We start from the raw sequence: 18,655 nt of genomic DNA, 5'->3' as shown, positions 1-18,655 counted from the left end.
GTAGACTGTCGTCGTAAACCCACACCAGATTTCTGCCATAAAGTCATTAAAAAGATGCATGGGCCCCCGAGTTCTCTGCTAACTTTCCATGTCGAAGCCCGATGACTTACAACGTCCATTCTTGCGGGGAGCAGGGGTGTTTGTCAGCTATTATGACTGGACTTCCAGAGGCACTCGATTTACAGTATCCAGAGTGGAGTGAAAATGAATGAACATCTGTACGTTTGCTCAGCTACTATGTCAGGCGATACGAAATTAGCTGTCATAACAAGTCCATAAGGCCTCAACACACTATTTGTCTTGCTCAGTTTATAAAGCACGTAAAGGACGGGGAGCTGATCTCAGCTGGCTCGCCTTGCAGGGCAGCCTGATCCAGCGGCAGTCGGGGGCTCATAGGGACGTGACCCTGCGGAGAAATTCTTCATCGCTGTGCGCTCTGGTTTTATTTGCATGCGGAACGGCAGGCGCCAAGTCCAGCACCTTAGATTTTCTCTCGGTTTTCTCATCTTCCATGAAGCGTGGACTTAGGAAAGCGTCGCATAAGTCCTTCCTTTTCTTCGCAACACCAAACCTCATCATCATCACATGCGGTCCACCTTCAGAGGTGTTTTCGTGGGGGACCGTGGGGGCGAGCCACACCTCTTCTCCGAAGGAGTCCAGAAAGGAAGAGATGCTGGCAGGTGATGAAGGAAAAAGACCACCCCTCTGATGGGACTGTTAGAGTTTACAGAGCACGTGGAACACGAGCCAGCCTGCTTCGAGGGAAGGGGTATGGCGACGTCACGCTTTACCTGCTGCTAGGAGACCTCACTGGGAAGACGGGATGAGTCCAGAATTTTCAGACCAGAGCTCGTGGATGTGAAGAATTTTTTATCTGCCACTGAAAATGCCAAGACTGTAGGTTGTATATGAGGACACGGAGACCTGAGGCTTCAAAGAGTACCTCCATTCTGTGGATGTGGAAAATGGCCACCTCTTCTCACACTGCTGAAAGTATTTTATAAACTGCAAGGAGAAAAGTGTCATCCTTTCCTAAAATGTTGCTTGTGCAACAGAGAAGGAACGATTGTGCACAAGAGATGACAGGGTACGGGGATCACATTTTAGTTCTGTCAATTTTGTTTTTGTTTGCTTTTACTTCCAGGGCTGCACCTGCGGCATGTGGAAGTTCCTAGGCGAGGGGTCAAATCAGAGCTACAGCTGCTGGCCCACACCACAGCCACAGCAATGTGGGATCTGAACCACATCTGCAACCTACAGCACAGCTCACAGCAATGCTGGATCCTTAACCCACTGAGCGGGGCCAGGGATCGAACCCTTGTCCTCATGGATACTGGTTGTGTTCGTTACAGCTGAGCCAAAGTGGGAACTCCCTGCCAATTTAAATTTACTCATTTTATGTTGACTCTAATAGTGAAAAAGTACTCTTTGGGTAAAAAAGTCTACAAATAAACAACCAGCAATCACGCCGTAAAAAATAAATGGTTCATGGACAGGTTACTTTTTTCACTTGGTTTCCTAATTTACTTTGACGTTATTTTAGGGGGGTTGAATTAAAAACCGTAAACCTTAATCAAAACAAAGGAACATTGAAGACACGTTTAAAAAAAGCCTTCAACAAATGAACATTTTGAGAGATTTTTTTTCCCCTAGGTCTTTTTCCTAGACACATTTTTATATATCTTGTGATCATATTACGTGGAATTTTCTTTCCTAATTTTTCCCTTTTTTAATCATTTATATATATATATATATATATATATTTCCCAATTTTCCCCTTGGAACCATACCGTGGTGATTTCTATCACATTCTCTTGGTCCCGCGGGTCCAGCACAATAGTTGCCTCCCCCTCTGTCAGCTCCACGGAGGGCAAACACTGCTCTGCTGTGAGTGGTGCTTCTGTAAACATCATCGTGCTGACACCTCCACTTGGATGCTGCAGTTCTGATTATTTCCGAGAGCAGTGCACAGACGGAAGTAAGCTTATGGCTTCATGGGATCTGAGGCATTCTGAGCGCTTTTGATACACGCTAATGAATTGTTTCCCCCTGTCTGTTATCGCCTTCCCCAGAGAGGGCTCTTGGTGTAAACCTTTCCTAACTCGGATAGGAATTCAGATACGTCGTTGCTGATTTGATTTACTTGCTTTGAGATCAGAAGCTAACAGAGCTAGGACTGGCCAATACCTAGAGAGTCTGGCTTTGAAGCAACACATCCAGAACAGACACAGATCTCGTGTCCACAACCCGCACGGGCTGGACGGCAGAGTTCCTGGAAGGGCCTTCATCACGGCTCATCGGGTGACCACAGGACATAACACCGCCGCCTACCTTCCTCCTGATCCACAGGAAAGACCTTTCCTATGGACCAGTTCCTCAGAACTCGCATCTCTTTCTCTCCTCCCTAAAACAGCTTTTAGTTTCAGTGATTTTCTCAACAGTTCTTCTTTTATCAGTTTCGTTTATTCTTACATCCATCTTTAGCTTTTCATTACTTGGATTTGTTTTCAATTTAATTTGCTCCTCTTTTTCTATTAAGGCGAATGTATGCATTATTGATCTGAAATATTTCTTGTGTTTAATGTAACATTTTTACACTATAAATTTTCCTCTCCATACTGCTTTAGCTATACGTCCCAAACTTTGATATATGACTTTGTTTGTCTGTTTGTTTCTTTCTTTTTTTACATTGTGAATCAATTCCAAATGTTTTTTTCATTTCACTTCTGGTTGCTTCTTTGACCCACATGATATAGGGTAATGTGGCTTATGTAATTTTCAAGTATTTGGGCTAAAACATGTATTATTCTGTAATTTATTTGCTATTTTATCCTATTATGATTAGAATTACTTCGTTTGATTTCGATGACTTTAAATTTGTTGAGATTTGCTTTATAATTTAGAATATGGTCTGCTTTGATATACTTTATCAAATTACACTTTAACAGGATTTGTATCTTGCTGTGGTGGATGGAATTTTCTAAGTGTTTTATAGATATCAAATAGATCAAGCTGGTTGACAGTGATTTTTACATATCTTCTGGATCCTTATTGATTTTCTGTCTGCATGAGGTATTGATTAAGGACAGAGTACTGAAATCTGAAACTATAATTGCAGAGATTTCTATTTCTTTCAGTTTCATCTCTTTTTTTTATCATTTTTAAGGTTTAATATTAGATTCTTACACATTCAGGATTGCTATATCTTTATTATATATTACTTTATTATTATGTGATCCCTCCTATACCCATGGCTGTATTATTATTTTTTAAGTATATTTGATATTAAAATAGGTCCTCCAGCTTCCTTTTGGTTGGTAGATTTTCTCTGTTTTTAAGCTATCTTTTTTCCCTGTTGTATAAAGTCGGTTTCTTTTCTACACTAATCTCTGACTTTTATTTGTACATTTAGGTCATTTATATTTAATGTGTTTATTAATATGGTTGGATTTAAATCTGCAGTCTGCTGTTTGATTTCCCCTCCTTTGTTTCTGCCCTTTTTGGAAATGGTTTAGTTTCATTTCGTCTGCACAGATGGTTTATTACTTACACCTCCAGTGGGGTTTACTCATCCTAATTCCTCTATTTCTGGACTTTCTACTTGCATCACTTCCCCTCCCCCCCATTATCTTTCTCCCTCTGTCTCCCATATTCTTGTGGGCTTCCTTTGTAATTTCTCGAGGGCACAATTTGTGCACACCCCCAATAAGAGGGACAGGCTTCCTTAGGCACCCCCCAGTCACACCGAGTAAACCTCTCTCAATTTCCAGCAATCTTCTCTAAAACATGATTCAGTGGGCCAGAATCAGAGACTTGCCATGAAAAAAAAAAAAAAAGAGTTAGGCCTCAAGGGAAACCCTTCCTGTGAGTTAAATTTCCAGTTCACCATTGCCTTTTTATTATGAAGCACTAGGGACAAACACAGAAATCATTCTGAGGAAAGGGTCTCCAGACTCAGTTCATGTGCGTTTTCCTGCATCTAGAATGTGCCAGGCAAGTCTACAGTTTCTAGATCTATCCTCCAATTCATACCATCTAAGATTTTTTTAGTTTGTGATTCTTGTTTTTGATTGGCCGGTTGGTTTTTACATTTTAGGAAACGTGAAACCTGGTTACCTCAATCATCAATTTTAGTCACCAGAACCATGTCTGTTCTTTACACCCAGCCATCGGCTGGGCTTTTGTCATGAGTCAGGATGACATTTTTCAGCTTCTCAAGTGTTAATTCACAGCCATGAGTGAGACATGCAGCTGCCGGCAGAACACGGAGAGGCACGTGTGTGCTTCATGCTCTTTCTAGTTTGAGTGGATTCTGCTGAAGGTCGGCTGTTCATTGCTCCAACTTGCAGGAATATGTAAAAGTTTACACTTTTTCTTTTGATTTTTTTTCTTCTTAGGACCACACCCCTGTGGCATATGGAAGTTCTCAGGCTAGGGGTGGAAGTGGAGGATAGCTGCCAGCCTACACCACAGCCACAGCAATGCTGGATCTGAACCACGCTTGCGACTTACACCACAGCTCACAGCAACGCCAGAACCTTAACCCACTGAGCGAGGCCCGAGATTGAACCCCCTATCCTCACTGACACAATGCGGGGCTCTTAACCCGCTGAGCCACAAGAGGAACCTCAAAACGTTAGAGTTTTAAAATAACATTTTGGGTTAGAGAAATGTGTCAGCGGCTGGAAATTGCAGGTCTTGTTTCCACAGGGACGAGGTGTAGGACATTCAGTGGGTATTTACTTTTCATATGGACAAGATTCTTCCTCATTCTCCTAACTTCAAAAAAAAAACAAAAGAGTAAACACCAGACTTCAATTGTTTTTAATAGCTTTGGTGAATAACGTTGCAGTTCTCAAAAGTGTGATTGATTTGCATCACATTTTAAAACATAATAACTATTTTTTTTCAATTTATTTTCTTTTCCACTGTACGGCATGGGGACCCAGTTACACATACATGTATACATAATTCTTTCTCCCATTGTCGCGCTGTGATGTAAGTATCTAGACATAGTTCTCAGTGTATACAGCAGGATCTCATTGTAAATCCACGCCAAGAGCAATAGTTTGCATCCGTTAACCCCAAGCTCCAGATCCCTCCCACTCCCTCCCCTTTCCCCTTGGCAACCACAAGTCTATTCTCTAAGTCCGTGATTTTCTTTTCTGTGGAAAGGTTCATTTTTGCTGTATATTAGATACCAGATATGAATGACTGACAAACCTCTGGCTAGACTCACTAAGGAGAAGAGAGAAAGAACCCAAATAAACAACATAAGAAATGAAAAAGGAGAAATCACAACGGATACTGCAGAAATTCAAAAACCCATGCGACAATACTATGAACAATTATATGCCAACAAATTTGACAATCTGGAAGAAATGGACAACTTTCTAGAGACTTACAACCTGCCGAAACTGAATCAAGAAGAAATAGACCAACTGAACAGACTGATCACTAGAAATGAAATTGAATACGTCATAAAAACACTCCCTACAAATAAAAGTCCAGGACCAGATGGCTTCACAGGAAAATTCTCCCAAACATACAAAGAAGAACTGGTGCCCATCCTCCTTAAAATTTTTCAGAAGGTTGAAGAAGAAGGAACACGCCCAAAGACATTCTATGATGCCACCATCACCCTAATTCCAAAGCCAGACAAAGATACCACCAAAAAAGAAAACATAATAACTATTGTATGTGTCTTAACTTGGGCAGGTAGAGCAAATGCCTTAAGCCACCCCTAGACTGGCTTAAACAAGGCATTTATTTTCTCTTAGTTGTGGAGGCTGGAAGCCCAAGGTCAGGATGCTGATGGGTTTGAGGTTTCAACATACAAATTTTGAGGGGACACAAAATTCAGTCCATAGCAATATGTAAATACCCCTCATTCCTGAAAGCTTGCAAGGCTGGTTTCAAAATAAATAAGATTAAAAAAATAGTTTCTTATATGAAATGACTTAAGCTCTATGCCATCTATGTTATAGAGTCATAATCATAAAACAGTTAAGATTGGGAGTACAGACAAAAATAAACAAAAATATATCTCTAAGAAGTACAATTAAAACTATGTGAGAGAAAAGTTGAGTTTAAAAGCCATTGTTACTATGATAAAGAAAGGCTTTCTTTTTTTTTCCCCAAGTATTTGTCCATCTGCATTTTTTTTCATTTCTTAATGATTTTGATTTTTTTTCCCCATTATAGCTGGTTTACAGGGTTCTGTCAATTTTCTACTGTACAGCAAGGTGACCCAGTCACACATACATGTATACATTCTTTTTTCTCATATTATCATGCTCCATCATGAGTGACTAGATATAGTTCTCAGTGCTACAGAGCAGGATCTCATTGCTTATCCACTCCGAAGGTAATCGTTTGCACCTATTAACCCCAAATTCCCAGTCCATCCCACTCCCTCTCCCTCCCCCTTCCCCTTGGCAACCACAAGTCTGTTCTCCAAGTCCATGATTTTCTTTTCTGTGGAAAGGTTCATTTGTGCCGTATATTAGATTCCAGATGTAAGTGATGTCATATGGTATTTGTCTTTCCCTTTATCACTTGTTTCACTTAGTTTGAGAATCTCTAGTTGCATCCATGTTGCTGCAAATGGCATTATTTTGTTCTTTTTTATGGCTGGGTAGTATTCCATTGTGTATATACACCACATATTCTTAATCCAATCATTTGTCAATGGACAGGTTATTTCCAAGTCCTGGCTATCGTGAATAATGCTGCAATGAACGTGCAGGTGCATGTGTCTTTTTCAAGGAAGGTTTTGTCTGGCTATATGCCCAAGAGTGGGACTGCTGGGTCATATGGTAGTTCTATGTATAGTTTCCTAAGGTACCTCCATACTGTTCTCCATAGTGGTTGTACCAAGGCAAGGATTTCATTATTAATGTTAAGTCAAGTCCAAAGCAGTAGCATTAAGTGTGACACAGTGATTATTCTTAGTTAATTATATATTCTGTTTAAAAGTTATAGGACTGGAAATCTTTGTTTTGTATAATATGCAGTTGAAAAAATCATTAAGTGAAATTTGTACACATCAAGGTAACAATAGAAATTCCATGATTATCAGAGACATTAGCACAATTCTTTCAGTTCTTGATAGAATATATCTACAAAAGTCAAAGGCCAAGTAGTTAGTAAGGAAGAAAAAATAAAATAAAATTAAGGACTGTGTAAGGAGGAAGTAAAGATAACAGCCTACTCTGGAGGCAGACTGTAAGTTCAAATTTAATTGTGATGAAACCTTCAGGAACATTCTTCAAAACACTATGCTTGTGGTTTCTCAACTATAAATTGGGTTTTGTTAGAATGAATAAAGGGGAAATATAAATTAATGGGAGAAAATATAATTATTTGGTAAATGTATTGTCTGAATAGACACATATAAAATATTTATATATATAATAGGTACATATTATATATATAAAGTGGGATCCCTCTCTCACTAAAATAAAGGCCAAATATATAAAGTACACTTATTTTTAAAATAATCTGGGAGTTCCCACTGTCACTCAGTGGGTTAAGAACCTATCAGTGTGTGAGGATTTAGGTTTGATCCCTGGCCTTCTCAGTGGGTTAAGAATCTAGCATTGCCTCAAGCTGTGCGGCAGGTCACAGCTGCAGCTCCAATTTGGCCTCTTGCCTGGGAAATTCCATGTGCTGCAAGTTCAGGCATAAAAAGAAAAACTATAATAGTCTGAGATAAGAATGTTAGAAGAAAACATACGTAGATTTTTAAAATATCATCTCAAAATATGAAAGACTTTTCTAAATGTGACAAAATACTCAGACACCATAAAAGATAAGAATTGATGGATTTCACTATATTAAATAAAATACGCACTTTTAAAAAATACTGTAAATACAGCCAAATGACAAATGGAGGAAAAGAGTCATAACTTATATCGAGGAGCTATGATAAAAGCAGATTCCGTAAGTCCGTAGCACGAAGACCTACACAATTGAAGACACAGCAAATAATGCAAAGAGTTTTAGAAAGAGAAGTTATTTTTACTGTGGGAAACAATGCTATTCTTTAAATTATTCATTATTCAAATTATTCACTAAAAATAAATGAGAAATGAGATTAAAGCAAACTACCTCTTTTCACATGATCAGATCGGCAAAGATTTAAAAGTTCGAAATTATTTTCTTGGTGACTATGAAGAGGAAGCCGCCCTTTCACACTTATTTGAAGTGTCAGTCGGTAATAGTTTACAGGAGGCAATTTGTCCCCATGTCCCCTAATTTTTGTTGTTGTTGTTGTTGTTGTTGTCTTTTTTGCCATTTCTTGGGCATATGGAGGTTCCCAGGCTAGGGGTCTAATCGGAGCTGTAGCTGCCATCCTATGCCAGAGCCACAGCAATGCAGGATCCGAGCCGCATCTGCAACCTACACCACAGCTCACGGCAACTCCAGATCCTTAACCCGCTGAGCAAGGGCAGGGACCAAACCCACCACCTCATGGTTCCTAGTCAGATTCATTAACCACTGCGCCACAACGGGAACTCCCCCCCATGTCCCCTAATTTAAAATGCACAGGCTCTGTTACCCAGCAGTGCCACTTCTAGGAATCTGCCTTAGAGACATGTTCAGATCCCAGACTGGCTACCTGTGGACCCATCTGTAGAGGGAAGTGCTGGATGTTTCCATGATGTGTGGGCAGGGACCATGTCTTTGCTGCCTAGTCTTTAGCGTGATTTGAGTTTTGAAAAATGTTCATATATTACCTGTTCAAATGAAAACACTAACATGAGAAGGAAAGGGCGCAAATGTTCTCTCCTGCTTCCCACAACACCTGTGAACTGCTACGAAGAAACCGCCTGAAGTTTGCAGATGAAAAGGTAGGGAAGGGGAGTTCCCGTCGTGGCGCAGTGGTTAACGAATCCAACTAGGAACCATGAGGTTGCGGGTTCGATCCCTGGCCTTGCTCAGTGGGTTAACGATCCGGCGTTGCCATGAGCTGTGGTGTAGGTTGCAGACGCGGCTCGGATCCCGTGTTGCTGTGGCTCTGGCGTAGGCCGGTGGCTACAGCTCCGATTCGACCCCTGGCCTGGGAACCTCCATATGCCGCGGGAGCGGCCCAAGAAATAGCAAAAAGACCAAAAAAAAAAAAAAGAAGAAAAAGAAAAGAAAAGGTAGGGAAGGGAAGCAGAGAGCTGGGGGCGAAGGTTGTGTAGAAGACCGGTCCACGGATGCGCTGAGGTTGCCTGCATCAGAGAGGCTTTGCTGCCCGGCTTGCTCCTGGAACCTCGTGGGGGACCCTGGCAGGAGCGGAGGGGAGGGTGGCGCCTTGGGTAGACCTCAGAGGCACTAATCAGCTCAGTAATGAGCCGCATGGCCCTAATCACTGTTCTGGACAAGCGCTTTGAGGAAGGAAACAGAACCGAGGAGCAAGGCGATTTCTGCCCCGGGGTGGGCGTGGGGGGTTGCAAGCCCTCAGGGCTCCCGTGTCCCCCCACAGCTCGTCTGTCCCCTCTCTCTGCCTCTTCTCCATCTGGCAAATCCACATCCTGACTCTGCCTGGCAAAGCCTCTTTGCACTGGGTGATGTCACCTGGCGGGGGAGCGCACCTTGACAGGCTCGGCCGTGGCCAGCCCGAGGCCTGGGCTCCTCGGATGAGGCCGTTGCAGGAACTCTGAAGCTAAGAGCAGCGGGGAGGAAGGGACGACTTCCCACGGACGTGTGCCTCTCGTGTGACCTCACTGTACGGGGCAGGTCCAGCCAGCCGAGGCCTCCGGCGCTTCGGCAGCTCACCTTCTCTGCAACTGTGACGGATTTCTGCTGCGCGCCACGAAAGGCAAACAGCACTGTTTGAGAATCCTTCAGCAGGCCATGCGGAGAGAAGTGGAGGAAAGGCAGGAACCCAGTTTGGGGCAGAATTTCTGCAAGTGTTTAAGTATCTGATACTATTACTGAAATCACGTTCACATCTCACTAGCTTATCAAAGCCCTCCATTTGGTATTCAAGGTCTTTCGAGGTCGGGACAGAGATGCTTCCTGCCTTTGCACCGGGAGAGATTAATTTTTCTCCCCTTCTGCTCTCTGGGGGCTATGGGAGCTTTATCGTCTGGTTATGAGGACTGAGTTCCCCCTGCAAACCCCGGGTCCCAGGGCACTCGAATAAAGGGGATTTGGTGGCCAGGATGACTGTGGTTCAGGCCAGAAGTTCACCTCGCACTGGTTCAAGTGCAGAAACAAGTGCCTTTATGCAGATCGAGGCTCTGGGATGCCGCCACCTAAAGGCGCACATAAACAGGCACTGTGTGGCACCTTTGCTCCCTTCCTCTCCGAGGTCTGTTTGTCTCTGGTTGACTTGCTCACAAGCAGGATCTTCGCCTCTGGAGGCAAAGGAGGATCTCACTGCCTCCAGGCTCACGGTCTGCCAGCTTGGCCAGCTCTGCTGGAGGAGTGCACCTTTCTCCAGAACAGAACTCCTGGCTGGCAGAGCCAGTGACCCAGCGCCATCACGTGGCTTCTCTGATGAGTCACTGTGACCAGGACACGAGGGGATGTCTGTCCTTGGCTAAGACAAGACTGGTGCCCCCTCTTGAGGTGTTGGCTGGGTTTGCCTTCTCCACGCCGTGGGCTGAGAGGCGGGAGAGTGCGGCTCCCGAAAGAGGATTCATGAAAAAATGAAACAAAACCAAACCCCCAACGCCCCACCTGTCCTGTTCAGTCCTCAGCTGACCCTCTTCCATCCGGGCCTTTTCCTTGCAGGGAGGGACCCTGGCCCCGGGAGGGCGCTTTCGTGGCTGTTAGCGGATCACGGTCATTAAGATAACGGCCAACTGGATATTTTGTCAACACCAGACACAGGGCGGTGACAGAAGTTGTGGTGCAGGGTACACACTTGCCCTCACAACGCTGGCCTACTTTTTCTTCCTCCCACGCTGAGAACTGTGCCGCGATTGGGATTGGAACAGTCAGGCAGGGAGACTGCGATCCCATCAGGCTTTAAAAATACCCTTTTCGTTACTAAGCTGGTGAATGCATGTGTTCATTTTGGGGGGGGGTAGTTTTCCAGTTTCTTCAACCAATGATCCATGCAAAATATCCTCAACTGTGGGAACTCGGGGTCGGTGCGCCGATTTTTGACGTGCAGGTGGACGATACCATTTAAAGTGAGCGAAGTTCCAAGTGAGAATGCGCCTGTGTCGTTGTATTATCTATGTTTAAACAGGATGGGATAACGGCAGTTGAAAACAAGCCAAATGCCTGCTTCGTTTGATTACGCCGCGGTCATCCGCTGGCCTTCCCCGTCCCTTCGCAGTGGCGGGTCCTTGCATTTCCCCAGCGCAAGATGGCCAGCGCTGTTATGTGAGCCCATCTCCAGCCTGGAAAAGCAGGGGAGAGAAGCCACCTGATAAGCCTGGGCATTAAAGTTCCGGGGGGGTGGGGGCACTCCACAAACCACTTAAGCACACTCATTATTATGGCTATTGCTACCTCGGGCCACTGGAGATTTGATAATTTAGTCGGCATTATGCAGTTTGAAGTGTTTCATGTTCTGCATGGAGGCAGGCTGCAATTCAAATACCAGTGGCCATGAAAAATATGCACATACGTTTAGTAGGAAAATCTCCAAGGGGAACAACAGAGGAGACGGGCATATGTCGCCCCTGTGTGATGGAGAGTTTCTGCGAATTAATCATCTGGACATAGTTTATCACCGTTTTCCATTTTTGCCAGAAACCTCGCCCCTTCATTTGTGGGAGAAGCTTATTTCCATGCACACCCTGGAAAGATAATAAGGCCGAGCCCTCTGATGCTTCAGTGCAACAGAGTTTGCAGCCCTGTTCTGACACAGACAACTTTCCCATGGACGGCGTCTCTGATAGTCAGGGTAATTGCTTATTTTATCGAGTTAAGGGAATTGTGCCTCTCCTTCCACCCGCTGCTTTATTATATCAATTACTGCAAACCACCGTCTTGTATAATTTATGGGGAAGAATCCAATTTCATTGCGATCATCTTTAAAATGTAAGACACCCTTTGTTCATAAGCTTCCGAATATTAAAATCTTGATCACATGTTCTAGCAAAGGAGGGATGCTTGCCTTTCTGTGTGAATTTAAACATCTGGCTAGACATGTAGCCTGTGTGATTTGTTTGTTTAATTCGAGGGTCCGAGGGGGGGTTGTCCTGCCTCCCAGATAAGGTAGAGCGGAGTGAAATGCCTAATCTATAAAGTGCAGTTAACATAAACGGCCGTTTTTTGGAAATGACTTCCTAAGGCCTTTCAAGCCGAAGGTGAATGGGCCTGTCAGAATCCTGGCCACCGTTATGCCATTTGGTGGTGGTTTGGCTTTAGAAGCGCTGAAATATGCTCGTCTGGTTAGCACTGGAAGGGTAAACCCGAGCAATTGCTTTTGACACTTAAAAAGGATTTTATTGACAGTTAGAAACACGTTGGGGATTTGAAAAGAGAGTCCTTTTCCATCTGTAATACTTGGTGTGATCAAAGATCACTCGGCAGCCCCAGATTAGTGGAAATGAGGCTGCAGAGAGGGTTTGCCGCTCCACGTGGGATGAGGGCTTGGTTTTGATTCACACTAATCCCCGTCACAATCTAAGTGGAATTTACTGTATTATGGATCTACTTCTCAGGGCTCCTGCCAACGTATTTTTAAAGAGTCCTAAAGTAGATAATAATGTAGCCATATTTAAAATTTCCTTTTATAGTTAAAGCTTACCTTCCCACTCTCTGTCCGTACGTTGGTTTAACGTTGCCAACATATTACACTTAACTCTCTGCATTTCCTATGTGCATTACAAATGTGTGTGTGATAGATGGTGAGACTTTGGGTAATAAAGACCAATCTGCTCCAGTTTTCCCCAGCACAAGCGAGCAAGGCGATAGAGGAAATCACTGGAATATCAGTACAACCGGGCAGTGACAGATGCTGGTCTCCGAAGACCTGGTGTATTTGTAATTTCCCCCTTCCTTCCTTCCTCCTCCCTCCCCACCTCCCGCCTTCCTCCCTTCTGACTACAGGTTATAGATACATGTCAATCTTCACTTTTAAAGTGTCAAGCATGTCCCTTCAACCTGCTCTAGGACCCCGGGTTGTCTAAACCGTAATTCCTGCCTCTGCGAAAGGAGGAAAAGTAGCCTACCTCGCTCACAGCGTTAAAGTTAGCACCACGCGGTACATAAGAAGCAAAAGCACCAACTGAATGTGCTTTAACCAAGGGATGGAACGTAAGGGGCCGTGTCTGGTCTCCGCCGTGAACACTGGGAGTGGGTGTGCGGCTTACCCAGCGTCCAGGGCAAAGAGAGCGTGTCCTTTACAGCCGACCGAAGAGACACGTGAGCTGCCTCGTGGGTCCAAGGATAGGGCCTGGCCCTGGACAGGGGACTCACGGGAGAGGGGCATTTAGGAGATAGTGAGAAGGAATCAGTGCAGCTCTCGAGGAGGACAGGCCCCCAACCTCATCCATTCACTTCTACGTGGTATTTTCCAAATCAGCATCGAACCTAATAATCCCAACCCAGTCCCCACATACCTCTGTGGCCTGGCACCTGCCCTCCAGCCCCGACTGGAGATGGAAAGCTTAGCACCAACTTCAGCTACAAACTCCAGTCCAACAGCACCCTGTGCCCTCCCCCGAAGATAACTGCCCCAAACATTGTCATTGTCCCAGACCTCCAGGGATGTCTTGTTCCATCCTACAAACTCATATATAGGATGGACCCACTACGAGGTCCTACTGTGTAGCACAGGGAACTCTATGTAGTGTCCTGTGATAAACCATAAGAATATGAAAAAGAATGTATATGGATAACTGAGTCACTTTACAGCAGAAATTAACACAGCATTGAAAATCAACTACACCTCAATAAAACCTTAAAAAAAGAGAAATACATCTGAACTAAATACATGAATGTAGCATTTATCATACAGTTATTCATTTTGTTTTCTATACAATATATTTAGATATCTCTGTACATGTATTTTTACCTATTTTGCATATAATTATTTTACTATCTGCATATACCTTAGTCTTTCTCTGTGTGTGTGTGTATATATTTATATATGTCGATTTTTTTTTTAATTTATTGTTGTTGTAAAGACATCTTCCTTAAAATGTTTCTAAAATCACATGGGGGGAAGAGTGGAAAAAAGAGATTCAAAAATAGTAGTTTCCATTGTGGCTCAGCAGGTTAAGAATCCAACTGGTATCCATGAGGACATGGGTTCGATTCCTGGCCCTGCTTAGTGGGGTAAGGATCTGGCGTTGCTGTGAGCTGTGGTGTAGGTTCCAGACATGGCTCAGATCTGGCATGGCTGTGGCTGTGGCAGAAGCTGACAGCTGCAGCTCCAGTTTGACCCTTAGCCTGGGAATTTCCATATGCTGCAGGCACGGCCCCAAAAAGACTAAATAAATAAATAAATGAATATAAAGAAATATCCTACATTGCCCTGGTCTCAGTTTTTGGTGCAAATAAACAAATCCTAAAACTAGCTGTTGCTACGTAGGTTTCTGTCTTTTTAAATATTAAGTCTTGTTAAAATTCTTGAAATACTTTGCAATGTAAAACAAACACAAACAAATATAGTTAAATATTTTGGGTTTAAGAAAATATGAAATAATAATGTTTTGAAAAGGCTGAAAATGCCATACGCACATCCTTTTTGTAGAATCCCCTTAGAGAAGAAGCGTGGTGCCTGGTTTCATGAACTTCTGTCTCTTCCTATGTCTGGCTTCGCAGGGGGCGGCAGAAGCCCCTGGCTGGGGAGGTGGCTTCAGAGGGCCAGGGCCACACCCAGGGGGAGACGTTCCAAATGGAGCCTGATCCTCCTTGGTTTCCGCCTGTGTTTCCTTCCGATGGACTTTCTCTGTGGAGCCGGGGCTTCTGGGGCATGATAATGAGGTCCTGCTTCCAAACTCACGGAACAAATGCCCAGCAAGATACCTTCCCCCCTGTCTGGAACAATAATTACAAAGCATTGTGTGAAGGACTAATTTCTCATGGTCTACACACACACACACACAGAGACACTCACATACTTCAAGCTTCCCATCAGTGGATGTCTGTCACCAGACATTGTCATAAAGGTGTTTCCAGCAGGATGGAGAAGACCCACTCCTGCCCAGTCAAAGCCTTTTTCTTCAGGAAAAGGTATCTGAGCAGTTTTCATTCCAGCAAGGGAGTGAAAGGATTTTATTTGAAGTGATGAGGGAAGTATGATAAACACAATCTTCCAACTGTAATAACATTTTGGCAGTTAAGCTTTCGTTTCTTTATTATTTAAAAAAATGATTAGCTCTGTGATAAAAGAGGAGAAGGTGGAGGAGGAGAACCCATCTGGGCACATCCAAGATCCCGGCTTGGGCCTGGTCTGGGTGGCAGTGAAGACAGGCTCAAGCCGCAAAGACAAAACTGTGCGAAAGGCGTGCACACACTTGGCGGGCTCCAGTTCCTTGCCAGTGAGCCTTCCTGCAGATCTGAGATGTCTCCAAGGGCACACGAGCAGTTCCCGACTCGGGCAAAGTGTCCAGCAGGTCACGGGACCCAGGAATTGTCTTCTCATGGCCTTTTGAGGTTGACTAAGAAGAGAATGCCCGGTTGTTAAATGGGAAGGGAAAACGAAGAATGCTTTCCTTCTTGAGGTGATAATTCCCGCTATTAATACTATGACATAATTAACATTATCATGATATCAAAAACATTGCAGCATTTCTAAGGGCTAATGTCTCATGTGGCTCCTGTTTTGGGGTATAAAGAAAAGTGCCTAAACATACTTTGCTGTAGTTCTCTTTTACAAAGTGAACAGCCGAGGAGGTTTTCACAATAGTTTTAGCATACCAATGGTCAGAACTACATAGAGCTGTTCTCATGTGAGCCTTTCAAATTCAATTTCTTTCTTTCTTTTTTTTTTTTTTAAAGATGTAAGGTTACCATTCTGAAATGGCAGTGAGAGAAAATTAATGGATCCTTTCATCAGTGAAATATCCATTTAACTGGTGACAACTATGAAAAAAATTAAAGTATCTGGAAATTGTTATAAGGAGGGCATACAGCAAAATGGAGAAACACTTACTTAAGAAAACCTATAGCTCAATAAGAACAGTGAGAGTCTATGGCATGTGAACCTCAGATGCCCTCCCATCTTCCTATCCAGTTTGGATTCCAGGTACTTATGACCAAGAAAATGGGGCTAGTTTCCCCCTCTGGGTTCCCAGGCTAGGGTTACAGTTTCTGAAAGGAGGAACCACTCTCACAGCTCATTCAGTGCTGCTTCATGATGCTATATTTTAGGAAGGTATAGCCAATAGGACTGGAGAGTCTTTCCACTAACCAGCCTCAACTTGTAGAGGAGAAATTCCAACTTAGATGTAGAATGTCAAGAGTGCTGTGGCCTAACCCCTTACCCAGGTTCAGCGCTAGGATGGGCAAACCAAGAGAGTGGGGTTATCCTTCATGCCCAGGCCTCAACGAGTATGGGGGGAAGCTTACTCCAGAAGGGGTGGGCCCTTGTTTCTGTCCTCAGCCCCAGTGCGGAGAAGCAAAGACTCTGCGGAGGGGTGAGAAGGCCTCGAGAGGGTTTTATAAGCTCTCTTTAAGTGGAATGACTTCATTTTCATTTGGAATAGACTTGGAGAAAGTTCATGCCTAACGGTTTTATTGAAAGCAATGCAGATATTGGTGGCTAACTATTAAGACATCAGTAGCAACAGGAAAAAACGTCAACCAATTAGAAGCTTACCAGGAGGAACAAGGGAAGTGGTGGCTGAGATAAATGTTCTGAAGGTCTGAGACAGCACCAAGGGTGGGCAACACCCTGCCTTTTGATGGACCTCAGATTTAATTGGTTTGGGTTTTGGAGCAAGTTATGGCAGGGGATTTTGTTGAAAGAGCTCGCTGGCATGTAGCAATTTGTGGAGGCCAACAGCTTAGTGTGACACCAATAGAAGCAGATGATCCAGAAGCTTAATTAGATCAGGGAAAGAGCCACTCAAGAAAGCTCAGCTAAAACTACAGCTATTCTTGGTGGTAAGAAAAACGTGGCATAAACCCCAAAATGCATACTCCGAGGAGCAACGTCAGAACCTGAAACCTGGGAGAGAAAGATACTACAGAGTCAGTCCAGCCATCCTCTAGGCAGATAAACAGGAAGAAAACCAAGAACAGAAAGTCAACAAGACCCAGGGTGGACTCCTCATCCACATTTGCTGCAATAAGTTAGGTAATACGCCCAGTTTTCAATGCTAACAAAATATTATACGCCATGCAAAGAAACAATTCAATGTAATATATACATGCAGGAACAAAAAAGGAGCTGCAAGAGAGACTGCCTTTGAGAGGGCACAGATGTTGGACTTGGGAGACAAAGAATCAATGAAGCTATCATAATTACGTTCAAAGAATTAAAGGAAAAACAATATTTAAATAATTTAAGAAAATTATGTGGATATGCCTCATTAAATAGTCATACAAGAAGATCACAAGGAAATACCACGTCACACCCGCTCCCATGTCTCATGAAAAAGACAGACAATAACATGTTGGTGAAGATACGTAGAATTATTAACACTCATAATTTGATCGTGGGACTATAAAATAGTGAAGCCACTCGATACAGCAGTTTGGCAGGTTCTTACATCTTCATTGTAGAGTTGATACATAATCCAGGAGTTCTACTGAGGTATTTGCCCAGGAGTGATGACAACATATGTACATAAGAAACTTGAATTTAAATATACATAGCAGAGCTATTAAAGTATCCAGGAACCAACTCAAATGTCTCTCAACTGGTGAGTGGGCAGACGGAAGCAGTGCATGCATACAATGGAATTTCACTTGACAAGCAAAAGAATGAAGTCCTGTTAATCCTACAATATGGATAAAACTTGACAATATAATACATGAAAGAGGTCTTATTCTGACGATGGTTATCAGTCTTGTGAATATACTAACAATCACTGAATTGGACACTTTAAAGGAGTGACTTGTATAGTGTGTGAATTATAACTCTGTCCAACTATTTGACATTTAAATTCAAGTTTCTTATGTACAGATGTTGTCATTGCTCCTGGGTAAGTGCCTAGAATTCTTGGATCATGTGCTAACTCTACAATTAAGATTTTAAGAACCTGCCAAGCTGTTGTATTAAGTGGCTTCACTATGTCCACCATCAAATTATGAGTGTTTATAATTGTACAAATCCTCACCAACATATATTATTCTGTAAGATGTTCACAGATGTGCTTTGTCAGTCAGGCCAGTGCATAGCTGTGGTACCAAACACCCAGCTTGTGACCTGGGCTTGAGCACATCACAGATGCAGGCTCATAGTTACGCCGTGTGATTTCAGCCTCCTCTGCTTTTTCTGGGACATTTCCTCCTCTTCCATCTTCGAGTTGTTCTAGAGTCAGTCCTCACTTGATCCTTCCTGACATGAAATGTGTCAAAATTGTTCTGGTCCGCTTTCCTTTCCCCAGCCCTGGTGCTCAAGTGTGGTCTGCTAACCAACTGGGCAAAAGTGAGAGTCACCAGCTCCTGAAAGCCCCTTTGGCTTGTGGATCCTCTCAGCATGAGCACAGTGTTCTGTGACCACTTGGTGCTCTGTCCAGTTTACGGATGAATTCAGGGAATCCAATATGCTCTGCTGTCCAAAGAGTCTTCCCACTGGTGG

This window comes from Phacochoerus africanus, chromosome 1 (assembly GCF_016906955.1).
Source record: "Phacochoerus africanus isolate WHEZ1 chromosome 1, ROS_Pafr_v1, whole genome shotgun sequence".
NCBI lineage: Eukaryota > Metazoa > Chordata > Mammalia > Artiodactyla > Suidae > Phacochoerus > Phacochoerus africanus.
The sequence above is the reverse complement of the archived record's forward strand: the minus strand, read 5'-3'. Positions refer to the sequence as shown.